The following is a 15,969-nucleotide window of genomic DNA, read 5'->3' on the forward strand; positions in this document are numbered from 1 at the left end:
GCGGCCGGATTTTCAGCGCATATACGATGATTTGCTCACACTGTTAATGTGGCTGCGCAGAGAGGGAAGGGCGTTCACCAGATGTCAGGTAACAGCGCAAACTTTTCTGTAACCGTGCTGTGCGATTTCTGTTTGAACCTTTGCTGACATGTGCGCGATGCGTGAGGTCAGGAAACAGGACGAAGCTTTCAGTTAAGATGAACACAGTTTCTATAGTTAAACTTTATTTAGACATAAAGGTATATGGCTCTGCATACAATCACTCTATCTTGCTGGAGTTTATAGCCGTTTCGCTTTACTTCAGGACTCATTAACGCCGCTCTGAAGGTCTAATCGCTGTTTTAAGTTATCCAGAGCTGTATGAATATACAAATCTTGAATATCACAATAGTATTAAATATTACTATTGTAACAACACAGACAGCAACACATTTGCACAATCGATACCCAGCTGATTCCGTCGTTTCATAAGAGGACCGCACCTCTTCTTTTTTCCTTGTCAACATAAAGGCGGTGAGGTGCGCCTCGTTTTCGCCCCTTGTTTAACTGCAAGGCATACTTAATTTGCGGGACCATAATGTGTAACCCGTGCCTACAGACACATTTGCTAAAGAAGCAAAATGGAAGAAGAATATTGCTGTTTGATACAGACCTGTTGATGCTTAACCAGCACTTATGTTGACCTGGATCTGCGTAATAAACGCAACAAATAGGCTTTACTTTTTATTTTACAGCTTATAAAGCATGTACGCAGATTAATGCAATATCATATTTAAACAACAAAACTGTTTACAAAAAGTCTACATATGCGCGCGTTGTCTTTTCATCACGCAGCGCGCGCACTTGAACCGCGAGGGAGAGAGAGGAAACCATAGGCTATATCAGGACATAATCTTTAAAATAATGATTTCTATTAAAATGTAAAAGGTTTTGTGATTATAATAATAAAAGTGGGGCATTAAATAAATGCATATTTTCCGTGAAGCGAGCAATTTGAGGAAGTCTGCTATTTTATTTGATGGAAGAAAAAAACATATGATTGGAAAAAAAGCCTTTGCCGGTTATTAAAAAGAATCAGTCAGTATTTTCGTTTTGTAATATAAATTAATTATTTAAGTGAAAATAATTTAGGGCAGTCCTATTTATTTTATTCATTTTATTTAGATTATTCTGCTCTTCTGTGCTAAACACTGCAGGTGCGTGGAAATGCTCTGTTGTTCTGTTCCGCTAATAATATTCTAACATATAAAAATAAATCAGTATTTTAAAATGCAATATTTAATGTGTCAGACACAAATAAGATACGTCAATTTGTTTAATATAAAATTAATAGTAATCTGACCAGTTAACCGTTAATAACCGATTTAATGAGCGGTGGTTGTCGGTTAGCAAAATTAACGAAATGAGCATCCCTAGTAGCTATTTAATTTACTTTTTCTATGTAAAAGAACTTGATTGAAAAATAATTTTCAACATGCTTGAACCATCTACACAATGGAGTTTAGTTCTGTTTGGTTTTTCAACAGTATTTTGTTACAAAGAAAACAGAAGTGATAGCTTTGGCTATTTATTTATTTTATATATGGCTATTTATATTGTTAATAATTTGCATAGTTAAATATTGTTCTTTGATGTTTAGTTTATAAAGATTTTTCAAATGTTATTTAATAAAAAATAGTTTTAAAAATCTTTTTTTCCCAGCCCACACGAAAAAAAAAAAAAAAATCGTGATACGAACCGAATCGTGGGTCAAAAATCGTGATACGAACCGAATCGTGGGTTTGGTGTATCGTTACAGCCCTACAAAACATATAGGAAATCTGTTGGACATGTAGACTTTGTTGTCAGATTCATTCATTATTTTGATTAAGCATTTTCATTTTGTATTTCAAACTGTGCATTTCATTTCACAGTTTTGTTGTTTTTGTGAGTATCCACAAATAAAAAAACAGTTACTGCTTTGAATGCTCGTTCTCTTATCTTTATGACCATAATGACAGAATATTTGAAAATTTACACTGCCATTAGAGTTTTTTTTTTAATAATTATATATATGTATAGATAGATTTATACAAGTATACCTCCAAGTTTGTCGATATCATGAGCTTTTATGCAGTGAATATTGGATACTTTTAATTATCCAGCATTTAAATCAAATTAATAAATGCATATCATCACAAAGTGATTCTCACAATAACAGACAAGTATGCAGGCAGTAAATCACTAAATGTATCAGAAAGTTATATGTTAATTAATGAGGACTGTCATCAATATAAACATTGCAGCTATTTTATATGCACAGACTTGTTTCTAGGTGGGCTGTCAACTCACAGAAATCCTGTAAATTTAAACCAATAAGAGGACGACTGATTATCTTCAAAACTGTTTCCAGAGAAGTGTGCCTTTTGCATCATAAGTTGCTTGGCATGATGTCTGAGGCTGAGACCAAATGATTTCAGAATCACTGTGGCTGTGCATATGAAAATCTATCTATCCATTCATCTATATGACCTGTCCTATGTTTATACAAATACTGGAGCCATCACAAGGGTAAAAAATCTCACTGGACTATTACAAACCATTTAAAAAGTCAATGTTAACGGATATTTCTAACTGGCACACTAAAGCAAAATATATTAAAAAACATCTCAGTTTGTGTGAAGAATCAATAATGTTTTGAACAGTAGAATTATGTATGCTTACAATATTTACTGTAAAGTCATTTTCAGTGTGCAACATTTATATAGTGTAAAAAAATTAACTGATTTTACATTGTCCTTTTTAGGTTTTGTTACTGCCACTCTCCAACTCACTCCTGAAGGCTCACTAAGTTCCCCTTCGGATGGGGAACTTCAATGCTATAAGTGGATTTAATCCACGTATGGGGATTTTGTTTCAGAAAGCCTATCGTCTGAAAGAGTATATAACGGGCCACAGAATGCCAAATGAGTTGGCAGCGTAAGTTTGCGCACCTGTGGCTTATTGCAATCAACTCCGCATATAAGCACAGGGAAAGCAAGGCCGCACTATCCTTTTCGCTTCAGAGACTGTTACAGCCTTCTGAGAGAGTCGAAGATGGTTCCTCCTGCTGATATCCAGAATTTTGAGCAAACGAGAGCAGTCTCCCGGTCCAGAGTGTGTACACAAAGCGGCAGACGGTCGAGCTGGGGTTCTTTCTTGCCTGGCGTTCTTTGGGTCCGGTCCTCCAGAGCGGTGCGTATAAAGTTGCAAATTTTTCAGGATGGTGCTTTGACCGTGCTTTTCTGGATGCGGTGGTTTCCTGTCCCCGGATGATGGGCATGAGCACTGCGTTGCAAGTCTGGGGTTCCAGCATGTTAATGCGGTGCTGTTCCTTGCGATGCCATGACTGTTGCGCAGTTAAGATTGCGGCTAGCCCTTGCAAAAAGGCGAACCACCCCAGCTTGGCTGTTTCGGCCATGGGGTTGGAGATGGTTTATCCCCAGACCGACTAGATGGGTGCTATGCAGAGGACCAGAGGGCTAAGCCTTCGAAGCCTATCCTCCCCTTCTTCCCAGAGGTGCACAGTAGGCTCACGCAGTCTTGGAGAGCACCTTTCTCTGCCCGTGCTGCGTGTTCCTCCGCCCTCACCACTCTTGTTGGTGGAGCGGCCAGGGGGTATGTGACGATTCCTCGGGTCGAGTGCGCGTTTGTGGTCAATCTTTGTCCGCTTGGCGCCTCTTCTTGTCAGGGTCCACCTCGTCTCCCGCCTTGTCTCCCGCTTGTAGGTTATCTGCCTCCCTCGGAGCCAGAGCTTACAAGGCTGTGGGCCAGGCTGCTACTGCCTTCCACGCTATGGCCACCTACCAGCTCTACCAAGCGCAGGCGCTGCCCGAGCTGCATGAGGGTGGGTCCAACCCAGGCTTGTTACATAAGCTTGTTACGCACCGCAACAGACTTTGCTCTTTGGACCACTAAATCCACTGCTTGTGCGTTGGGTAGGACAATGTCCACATTAGTGGATCTGGTGATTAACTCTGGTTAAACTTGGCTGATATGCGCGAAGTCGACAAAGTCCGCTTTCTTGACTCCCCCATATCCCAAGCTGGCCTGTTCAGCGACACCGTCTGTGAATTCACCCAGGAATTCAAGGCGATTAGAGAGCAGTCTTATGCGATGGGTAATATCATCTATCGGCAGGACCGTAACCCCACTCCGCCCGCCGAGCCATCCATATCTGCTGCTCCTTGCAAAAGGCACCTGACTACAAGAGCTTCCCCGCCCCCGCACACGCCTCCGGCGAAGCAGGCATGTTGAGGACCTCGAAAGCAGGCAGCCCCCCTGCTCAGTGCGCCGTTAAGTCCAGTAAAGGACCGCGAAGAGTACCTGTGACAGGTTTTACAGAGAAGAGGGAATTTGCTCTTTTCCCGCTGGAGGGGCAGGCCCCATTTCCTAGAAGCACTTTTCACTACCATGAAAACATCAATGAAAGAGCACTTTTTCACTTCCCTGGATGTGACAGCCTGAAATCTGCCAGTCTGGGACGATATGCTTTCTAGCTCGCAGGTTCGGCGCATTTCGCCAGTTGCTCACGAGCGCTGGAAGGACGGTCTCCTTTTTACCACCCCTTGAGCCTCCCCTCCGGAGTTTGGGTGCTAAGTGAGAGCAAATCTCTCGCCTCCAGCTCTACCGCAGGACCCTCGGGCTTCCCAGATCAGCACACCCACTCCGCGCTGCCCCACTGCAGGTACAACAGCGATTGTAGCGATGAGTCCATTAGCGAGAGCTCTGCCTGCCTGGTTAGCGCGGGCCAGCCCTTTGTGGTGGCTCATATGCACAATCAGACTCGGCTATGCAATTTAGTTTGTGAAACGGCCCCCCAAGTTCACGGGTGTGTATTTCACCAGGGTCAGCCCCCTGTCCGCCCCTGTCTTGCGAGAGAAGATTGCTGTCCTCCTGGCAAAGGATGCAATCGAGCCGGTACCTCCAGTCGAGATGGAGAGCGGGTTTTACAGCCCATACTTCATTGTGCCTAAAAAGAGCGATGGGTCACGGCCAATCCTAGATCTGCACGTTTTGAACCGCTGTCTGTTCGGAATGCTCACACAGAAGGGGATCCTCCGGTGCATTCGTCCTCGGGATTGGTTTGCAGCAATAGACCTGAAGGACGAGTATTTCCATGTTTCCATTCTTCCTCGCCACCGTCAGTTTCTGTGGTTTGCGTTCGAAGGTAGAGCTTGGCAATACAAAGTCCTCCCCTTCAGGGATCTCTCTGTCTCCGTGGGTCTTCACCTAGCTCGCGGAGGGTGCCTTAGTGCCCCTTCAGCTCGCGGGTATCCGCATACTCAATTATCTCGATGACAGGCTGATTTTAACCAACTCTCTGGAGCAATTGATTCTGCACAGAGACAAGGTGCTCCAGCACCTCCACCTGTTGGGGCTTCAGGTCAACCGAGAAAAGAACAAACTCGCCCCCGTGCAGAGGATCTCTTTTCTCGGGCTGGAGCTGGACTCGGTCACAATGACAGCGCGCCACTCCGGAGAGCACGCTGAGCTAATGCTGAAGAGAGATTGACAGCAAAATAGAGGTCCCACTGAAATTATTTCAGAGGCTCCTAGGGCATATGGCATCCGCAGCTGCTGTCACGCCGCTTGGATTACTCCATATGAGACCACTAAAGCACTGGCTTCACGATCGAGTCCCCAGACGCGCATGGCACGCAGGCACACACCGAGTCACTGTTACTGCGCTGTGTCGCCGCGCCCTCAGCCCATGGAACGACCCCTCGTTCTTACAGGCCGGAGTGCCTCTAGTACAGGCGTCCAGTCATGTTGTTGTTTCAACAGATGCTTCCAGCACGGGCTGGGGGGCTGTGTGCTGCCGGCATGCAGCTGCGGGCCTGTAGAAAGGAACCCTGTTGCATTGGCATATCAATCGTCTGGAGCTGTTGGCAGTGTTCCTCGCTCTCCACCGTTTTTTTCCGGTGCTGGAGCGGCAGCACATGCTGGTCAGGACGGACACCACGGCTGCGGTGGCGTATATGAACCACATGGGGGGTATTCGCTCTCGACGCATGTCTCTGCTCGCCTGCCGTCTGCTCCTCTGGAGTCATCTGCGGCTGCGTGTTATTCACATTCCAGGTAATTCCCTGACCCTAATTCCCTTCCCTATTCCCTGACCGAGGGCTCAATTGGCACGGATGCACTGGCCCACAGCTGGCCTCGGGGCATGTGCAAATATGCGTTTCCCCCAGTAAGCCTGCTCGCGCAGTTACTGTGCAAGGTCAGGGAGGACGAGGAACAGGTTTTGCTGGTTGCGCCCTTCTGGCCCAACCGGACCTAGATGTCAGAGCTCTTACTCCTCGCGACGACCCTCTCCTGGCAGATCCCTTTGAGAGAGGACCTACTCTCTCAGGGACAGGGCACCATCTGGCACCCTCACCCCGATCTTTGGAACCTCCACTTGTGGTCCTTAGACGCGAGTAAGACTACCAATTGCAGTGGTTAATACTGTCACTCGGGCTAGAGCCCCCTCCTCGAGTGTGCCTATGCCCTGAAGTGTAGTCTATTGATTGAATGGTGCATCTCTCGCAGAGAAGACCCCCGAAAATTGCCAGATCAGCGTTGTGCTTTCTTTACTCCAAGAGAAGCTGGAGAGCAGGTTGTCGCCCTCCACACTCAAGGCTACGTGGCTGCCATCTCCGCTCTTATGACACGGTGGCTGGCAGCAATGTGGGAAGGCATAACCTCATCATCCTGTTCCTCAGAGGCACTAGGCGAATTAATCCAACCCGCCCCCCTCTCATGCCCTCTTGGGATCTCGCCCTCGTTCTTACGAGCCTGCGTCAGATCCCTTCGAACCTCGACTCAGTAACTTTAAGATTTCTGTCCCTGAAGACAGCTCTGCTGGTCGCGTTGATATCGATTAAGAGGGTCGGGGACCTGGAGGCATTTTTCAGTCAGTGACTCGTTCCTGTAATTCGGGCTGGCTGACTATCACGTTTCCTGAGACCACAGCCGGGATATGTGCCAAGGTTCCTACCACACCATCTAAAGACCATGTAGTAAGCCTGCAAGCGCTGTCCCCGGAGGAGGCAGACCCAGCCCTCTCTTTACTTTGTCCAGTTCGCGTTTTTTTCGAATTTATCTGGACCGCACTCAGAGCTTAGATCTTCTGAGCAGCTCTTCGTCTGCTATAACTGTCGGCAGCAGGGAAGTGTTGTATCGAACAGAGGTTGGCCTACTGGATAGTGGATGCCATCTCCCTCGCTTATCAGAGCCAGGGTGAGCCGTGTCCCCCAGGGGTGCGTGCGCACTGCACTCGGAGCATCGCATCCTCTTGGGTGCGTGCACGCAGCGCCTCTCAAACAGACATCTGTAGAGCTGCGGATCGGCGATACCTAATACATTTGCAAGGTTTTACAATCTGCGAGTGGAGCCGGTTTCCTCAAGGGTATTAGGTAACCCTTGGTGATTGAGGAAACAACTCGGTTATATATGCTATATAGCATAGCCATAATGATTGTTCCTTAGCTGTAAGTGTCAGACTCTTTTTTGCCATGCTTTCCCTGTGCTTATATGCGGAGTTGATTGCAATAAGCCCCAGGTGCGCAAGCTTACGCTGCCAACTCATTTTGCATTCTTTGGCCCGTTATATACTTTTTCAGATAATTGGCTTTCTGAAACGAAGAACGTGGATTAAATTCACTTATAGCATTTCCGTTCCCCTCCTCGGGGAACGAGGGTTACTTTAGTAACCAGAGCATTTTTTCACCTATTCCTTTACTTCCATTTACTTCCCAAATTGCTTCAAAACTTGTGTGGCCCAAATGTGATTCATTGTTTGTACTGCCTAAGCAATAGGTGCAGAAGTGGTATTTATACCCGAGAGGCAACTAGTTCCGTAAAAGTAAAAATAATTTGACTAAAAGACTGTTCACTCATGAGCATTTTAACTGAGATATCCCAAAATTTAACAGTAAGCCAAGTTTAGTACAATAATAGTAATAATAGTAATATTAATAATAATAATAATAATAATAACAAAATAATAATAATTATTATTATTTATAAATCTTTCAATGCTGTTCAAACTTTTCCGATCAATATTATCATTAGTTTTTTTGCTCATCAAGGCTGCATTCACAAAAATACAGAAAGCTGCATTATTGTGAAATGTTAATGGAATTTAAAGTAATATTACTATTTTGATGTAAAGCTTGTAAAGCACTACACAAACAATCGTACTCTCCTGAGGGCAATCGAAGATAATAAAATAAAGATAAAAAATAAAAGTGTTAAATAACTAGCCTAAAAAGACTTTAGTTTTTCCCATTTACTATGATCATAGTTTAGGGTAAATTATAATTAAAACACAAGCCTAGTAGTACAATGACAAAATCGTATATATTACAGTTTTTTTTCAATTGTTTCGCCACAAATTTCTGAACCCTGATGTCAATTTTCAAAACTCTAGACACAAAACTCTAAACACTTACTACTTTTAACAAAGAGTCTCCAGTGTTCAAAACTCTGCATGCTGCATTAATTTCCTTAAAGAAGTCTTGCATTTACCGAATCATTGGTTCACATAATTCTTATATCATACGAATACTAAGATCACCAGCACACAAGATGCACATCGTTTCAATAAACAATCTTTAACAGTCATTAAATTTTGATGTTTAAAATATATGATACAGGCTTCGTTATGGTTTATAATTAAGTGTAGAGGGAACAGTACAGACAGTGCATACACTGAACTAGTAATGTACATGTAGGTTTACTGTAATTTTTTCCCCACTGCACATCCCCATTTAGAAAGCTGATATGTGGCATGACATACGTCAACATACGCAAATTACATCTGGATTTCACATACTGTATATAAAATGTCATATTAGTCAATAATTTGTCAAAATAGTGCAAAAATCACTATTATCAACTGTGTGTGTGTGTGTGTGTGTGTGTGTGTGTGTGTGTGTGTTTATATACAGCCATATGGACACTTATACAAATTATAGGTAGTATATTTGTAAATATATTTGTAAAAAATGGCAATATTTTGACATGTAGGATATATTTGATATATGAAACAATCATATAAACTATTATGCCACATATGTAATTTGCATATATTTTGATAAATCAGATTTCTATTTTGGGATGTATGTTTACATCAGTCTGATCTTGTGGATATGGTCACAGGTTATCCTCCATATCACAGTGGTGGTTTCATTATTCAAAAATCTTGGAAAGAACCATCCGTCAATGTGAATCCAGGCCTGATGGTCTGCTGTGATTGGGCTTTCTTACATACAGTACAGTAATGTCAACTAAATAAACATTGTAAAAGTGGCACATGTAACAAAAAAACAATAAATATGGAATAAGGATGAAGTCTAACTGATGTTATGATGTATAACTGATGTTATTTGATTAATCTTGAAACTTTCATCAACTAAACATGTAATATTGTACATCAGTTTCCACAAAATCAAAAGTAATGAAGTAGTTATTTATCATTTTGAGTGCTTGTATCAGTTGACAGTAACATCATGTTAAGTAAATGAATACACATTTATTTCAAATGTAATGTTTGAGTTGCATTTTTAAATGGGATCAAATTAATGTTTAATTATATTATATTAAAAAGTTGATCTTAGTTCAATAAACAAAGTGTCTTTGACTTGTGTGTTTTGTATCCAAGCATTTAAAAAAAAAAAGTTAAGAGTTTTGCAAAAACGTACAATTTTATCAATGTTTGTCATGAATCTAGTTTGATTGTTAACCTTTTTCCTTCTGCGTTCTCCCACCAGCTGTTAGCTCTTGCAATCAGCGCAGGCCCTGATCAGCAGGCACCTGTTCTCTCTTTACCCTTATTGACACTCCTATATCTATCTCCCTTTTTCCTCACTTTGATGTCAGATTATTGTTGCTCTGTGCGTTACTCTCCCTGCGTTTTGTACTCCACTTACCAGATCAGATCCACTTTGTCTCGTCCTGATACTATCCGATCGTGTTTAATGTTAAATGTACAGGTTTGCTGCATCCTGCTGATGTGTGCTCATATGTTGACTGTGCTCTGACCATCAGCACCAGGGGCCTGTTTCAGTAAGGAGGTTCAAACAACTCTGAGTTTAAACTTGAACTCTGAGTTGATTTACCGAGAGATTAAAAACTCTGAGTTTTCGGTTTCAGAACAGCTGATCTGAGTTGGGTCAATCAACTTCGAGTAGACCAACTCAGAGTTAAGCGCGCGCACCGTGACTATAAAAAGGCATTATCAGTGGAGCGCAGACATTACGAGTGACTATGGCAATATCTTATAAAAGAGATCACCATTTCTTTCTCCAGCTAAACTTGATGTTCTCATGCAAAGTTATAGCAAATATGAGTGTATATATTTGAAAAGAAGCAGCCATCAACCAGTTAGCGTGGGAAAACAGCTGCTCAAGATAATGCCTAATTTAACTTTTTAAGTATTTAAATATTTAAGTATAATAAAATAAGTAATGTAATTTGTGACGTTTATATATTTTTTTCTAAACTTTTTTTTATACATTTATTAGTTTTAAATGATTTAACAGTGCACTTGTGTGTCTGCCTTTTTTATTGATCAAGTGATAGAGGTTAATATAACATTTAGAAGGTAAGCAGTACTAAAAATAATTTTTAGAAAGAATAATAATCCCATTAATCTAGTTACAGTGCATGTCGAAGGTGAATTCAATTTAATTATTTATTAAAAAAGCATAAGCCATTCTAGCACAGTTCTTCTGTGTGTGACTAAAATGTAGGCAATAGCTATGTTTCCATCCAAATATATTACATAAATTTATGTGCAAAACTGGAATATTGCATAAAAGATGCGAATAAAATTCCATCCAACGAGTCAAAGAGAAAAAAATGGTCACTTCCTGATTAAACTGGCACCAAATATCAACAGTAAAAACAGAATTTACTGTGGTAGAAGAAGCTGCGTCAATTGATTCTTTATTTAGCCTAATTAATGTACTTGCGCCTCGATGTCAGAAGACAATGCTGAAACACAATGAACACGTGGGGGCGTCTGAAGCCATGAGACGCGGAGACTCACGCACCAGACGTTCGGAGGTAATTAATATACACTAATACTGAAACAGTTAAGGCATTTTAGAATGACTAAAACAATATTAAGACATGTTACAGTGTGCCCAGCCTGCTGGTTTGTTCATTTACACACATTTTCATTATCATATGATCATGATCTTTTTTTTAATGTACATACTGTAATTTGTTCAGTAAAAGTGTTTCCATCGTAGTTTATGCGCACATTTTCTATCGAATAAAGGTTTATGCTACTCAGTTATGCGCGTTTTTTATGCATATTTTAAAAAGTTATGTGCATTCAATCGTTTTTATGCACGTATCCAAAATGAGCATTAAAATAGGTGGGTGGAAACGTAAGGCTAAGGCGAGAAATACCGCTTCATCTTTAAAAAAAGGGAAGGAGACCGACAGAAACTCTGAGTTTAGAGAATAAAACCTGCTTCTGACCAGGTTAGATTCACAGAGTAAGTTACCACAGTAACTGACTCTGAGTTAAAGTTAACTCTCTTTCAGAAACAGGCTTGACTTACCCTGATTTCTGGAGTTTAACAAACCTGCCATTTTGAAACGGAAAACCCAGAGTTTCTCTCATTTCAGGGTTAAAATACTCTGAGTTTTCAGTTAACCTCCTTTCTGAAACAGGCCCCAGGAGGTCAGAAGTTCCTGCATCGCAGTGGTGGGCACAGGACCAGCCCGCTGTGGGTGGCCCCTTTGAGTTTCATTTGTGAAGAACCAGCTCTGTGTTTTTTGATTTAATGACAGACTGTCTTGGTTGGTTCTCTTTATTAAAGACTTGTGTTAAACTGCAATACCTCTCCTTGATTCTGTTCCATGACAACGGTTGTGAATTTTGTGTCTAGAGTTTTTAAAATTGACACCAGAGTTCTGACATTTGTGGCAAAACAATAGTAAAAAACTGTAAACATCTAGCTTAGGGTTTTTTAAAGTCTAAGACAGTGGGCCTCCCTTTTGACACAACTTATCCATTGTACATTGTAACTTATCTCTCTCTGGCAACTTATCCCCCCTCCTCCCAAACACACACACACACACACACACATATATATATATATATATATATATATATAAAGACACAGACAGATGTCAGACTGTTAACTCACTTTTATCATCATTTGCATGAAAGTGCAATTATTTAGAGTAATAACAAGTATTTTAATATAACGTTTTTTAAACTAGGATGATGGTTCAATATGAATGGAACAGATCCAAGAACTGTCCATCCCAGTCAAAACAGTCGAAGTTTAGCGGGTCTCATGCTGTCATTAGCCAAAATATTTTGACAAACCACACATAAAGGTCGTGGTTCATCAGCTGGGGCCTGTTTCAGAAAGGAGGTTAACTGAAAACTCAGAGTATTTTAACCCTGAAATGAGAGAAACTCTGGGTTTTCCGTTTCAAAATGGCAGGTTTATTAAACTCGAGAAAGCAGGGTAAGTCAAGCCTGTATCTGAAAGAAAGGTAACTTTAACTCAGAGTCAGTTACTGTGGTAACTTACTCTGTGAATCTAACCTGGTCAGAAGCAGGTTTTATTCTCTAAACTCAGAGTTTCTGTCTGTCTCCTCCCCTTTTTTAAAGATGAAGCGGCATTTCTCGCCTTAGCCTTACATTTCCACACACCTATTTTTATGCTCATTTTGGATACGTGCATAAAAACGATTGATAGAAATGTCATGATGCACATAACTTTTTAAAATATGCATAAAAAAACGCGCATAACTGAGTAGGATAAACTTTTATTCGATAGAAAATGTGCGCATAAACTACGATGGAAACACTTTTACTAAACAAATTACAGTATGTACATTAAAAAAAAGATCATGATCATATGATAATGAAAATGTGTGTAAATGGACAAACCAGCAAGCTGAGCACACTGTAACATGTCTTAAATATTGTTTTAGTCATTCTAAAATGCCTTAACTGTTTCAGTATTAGTGTATATTATTATTACCTCCGAACGTCTGGTGCGTGTCAAGAGTCTCCGCGTCTCATGGCTTCAGACGCCCCCACGTGTTCATTGTGTTTCAGCATTGTCTTCTGACATCAAGGCGCAAGTACATTAATTAGGCTAAATAAAGAATTAATTGACGCAGCTTCTTCTACCACAGTAAATTCTGTTTTTACTGTTGATATTTGGTGCCAGTTTAATCAGTAAGTGACGATTTTTTTCTCTTTGACTCGTTGGATGGAATTTTATTCGCATCTTTTATGCAATATGCCAGTTTTGCACATAAATTTATGTAATATATTTGGATGGAAACATAGCTATTGCCTACATTTTAGTCACACACAGAAGAACTGTACTAGAATGGCTTATCCTTTTTTAATAAATAATTAAATTAAATTCACCTTCGACATGCACTGTAACTAGATTAATGGGATTATTATTCTTTCTAAAAAATATTTTTAGTACTGCTTACCTTCTAAATGTTATATTAACCTCTATCACTTGATCAATAAAAAAGGCAGACACACAAGTGCACTGTTAAATCATTTAAAACTAATAAATGTATAAAAAAGTTTAGAAAAAAAATATAAACGTCACAAATTACATTACTTATTTTATTATACTTAAATATTTAAATACTTAAAAAGTGAAATTAGGCATTAACTTGAGCAGCTGTTTTCCCACGCTAACTGTCTCTTCTTCACTGATGGTTGTTTCTTTTCAAATATATACACACACACTCATATTTGCTATAACTTTGCATGAGAACATCAAGTTCAGCTGGAGAAAGAAATGGTGATCTCTTTTATAAGATATTGCCATAGTCACTCGTAATGTCTACGCTCCATTGATAATGCCTTTTTAAAGTCACGGTGTGCGCGCTTAACTCTGAGTTGGTCTACTCGAAGTTGATTGACCCAACTCAGATCAGCTGTTCTGAAACCAAAACTCTGAGTTTTTAATCTCTCGGTAAATCAACTCAGAGTTCAAATTTAAACTCTGAGTTGTTTGAACCTCCTTACTGAAACAGGCCCCAGGTCCTGTCCACGTAAATCCTAAACTCAAATACTGATCATCATATCGTCGTCTTTTGGGTTTAAGCCCTGAACTTGAAGGCTTTTGTGGGCAGGGGGCGTGGCCGAGAGCCGTGGGAACGGAGTGAGGCCACCGCGTAAGTGGATCTGCGGTGCGCACCTGACTCGGATCCCACGGAAGGAGCTCTGGATCATAAAAAGAGGAACAATGGCAGAGGAAGCCGAGAGAGGACCGGGCCGGACATATTTTACTTTTGCTTTCAGTTTGACGGCAGTCTCCGTGAGGAGCTGCTGTCCGTTTGTTTTGGTTTAGACGGCAAACCAAAACCAGAGTTAAGCGCGCACACCGTGACTTTAAAAAGGCATTATCAATGGAGCCTCCGTGAGGAGCTGCCGTCACTGTTATTAATAAATCATTTTAAAACTGCGTCGGTTCTCCGCCTCCTTCTTCCCGGCGGCCAAAGGGCTGTGAACTTCATTACAGCTTTGAATCGGGGGTCTCAGAATCCGACCCATTGTATTAGCAGGCATATACCTGTATTGGCGGGCTTGCCAAACAGAAGCGAATTCACAGCTATGGCCTTCTGGGTAAAAAAGGTTTTCTTATATTTGACGTATTATTTGTTTTTGCTTTATTTAATTAAAAAGTTTAAATATAATAAAAATACATATAATAATTAAACTTAAAAATTATATTTTTATTGTATTATATTTCTTCCCGCGCCTCCCCTGACATGCTCTGGCGCCCCCCAGGGGAGGGACTTTGAAAACTCACACTTTGAAAACCCCTGATCTAGCTTTAACAAAATGAAGGAGAGCCTTGAACATATTGCACTGTAACCCTACCAAATAAAGTCTTCTTTTTAAAAAATGCTTTGTTTGTGGTTCATTGGTCCTCATTTTTTTCTTCAGCTTAGGCCCTTTACTCATCACTGGTCGCCACACCAGAATGAACCAACTTATCCAGCATATGTTTTACACAGCAGATGCCCTTCCAGCTTCAACCCATCACTGTGAAACATCCATACACACTCATTCACAAACAGGGCACTACAACCAATTTAGGATATTCAATTCACCACATGTCTTTGGACTGTGGGGGAAGCCGGAGCACCTGGAGGAAACTTACACGTACACAGGGAAAGCATGCAAACTCCATACAGAAATGCTAACTGAGCAAGCTGGGAGTACAACCAGCATCCTTGTTGCTGTTTAGCGACAGGGCTAACCACTGAACCACCCTGTTGCCCTGTGGTTTATGGTTATTAATAAAGATAGCAATAATAAAGACAAACTAATTTATTTCAAACAATAAAATAAAGTGTTTATTTTACTCCTGCAACTATGCTCTGCTTGCTGTATTGAGCTATTTAATTTGAATTGCACTAATTTGATTTTATTTTTATACAGAGATAGAGTAACACTGACTGTGGGACCCAAGTGATTCTCTTCTAAAGACTGCTGTAGCTAATGATGCTAAACATTTTGCTTTACAGCATAAAAATAAATTAATTTTAATCTACACTCAAAAAAAGAGAAAATGGTTATTATACTGAATATAAAAATTGTATTAATAAAACTGTCATGATCACCAGCAATATAACCCTCTTAGATCGCTGGAGAACATTCACTTAGTTGCACTACAATTCTGCCGCCATACAAACTACAACTCCCTTCAGGCTCTACACAAACACACCTGTTCCGGTTCATCATTGATTATACACACACACAACTTGATGCTACTTAAGACTGATAAAACAGACCATATAACAGCACACAGACAATGCTGAGTCTTACCCTGTGTAACATTAATAAGCGGTTTTTCTTATTTGTCTTGCCGTGTTTCAATCCTTGCTTAGCTTACCGGTTTTAATTTTTTGCCACCTAGCCTGACCTTTTGCCTCTATTCTGACCAT

The 15,969-nt window shown here is 40.8% G+C and overlaps 1 long non-coding RNA gene across 1 annotated transcript in view; it reads left to right on the forward strand.

Moving 5' to 3' along the window:
• LOC148679954 (uncharacterized) overlaps nucleotides 1-14,545 on the forward strand; it is a 113,241-nt gene extending 98,696 nt beyond the window's left edge. Inside the window, exons 2-3 of the long non-coding RNA XR_015942442.1 lie at nucleotides 14,135-14,360; nucleotides 14,416-14,545. This is a non-coding gene — a long non-coding RNA (uncharacterized LOC148679954). The remainder of the gene's footprint in view (nucleotides 1-14,134; nucleotides 14,361-14,415) is intronic.
• The last annotated feature ends 1,424 nt before the right edge of the window (nucleotides 14,546-15,969 follow it).

The sequence above is a fragment of the Danio rerio genome, chromosome 4, assembly GCF_052040795.2.
Source record: "Danio rerio strain M-AB ecotype USA chromosome 4, GRCz13ab, whole genome shotgun sequence".
NCBI classification, from domain to species: Eukaryota; Metazoa; Chordata; class Actinopteri; order Cypriniformes; family Danionidae; genus Danio; species Danio rerio.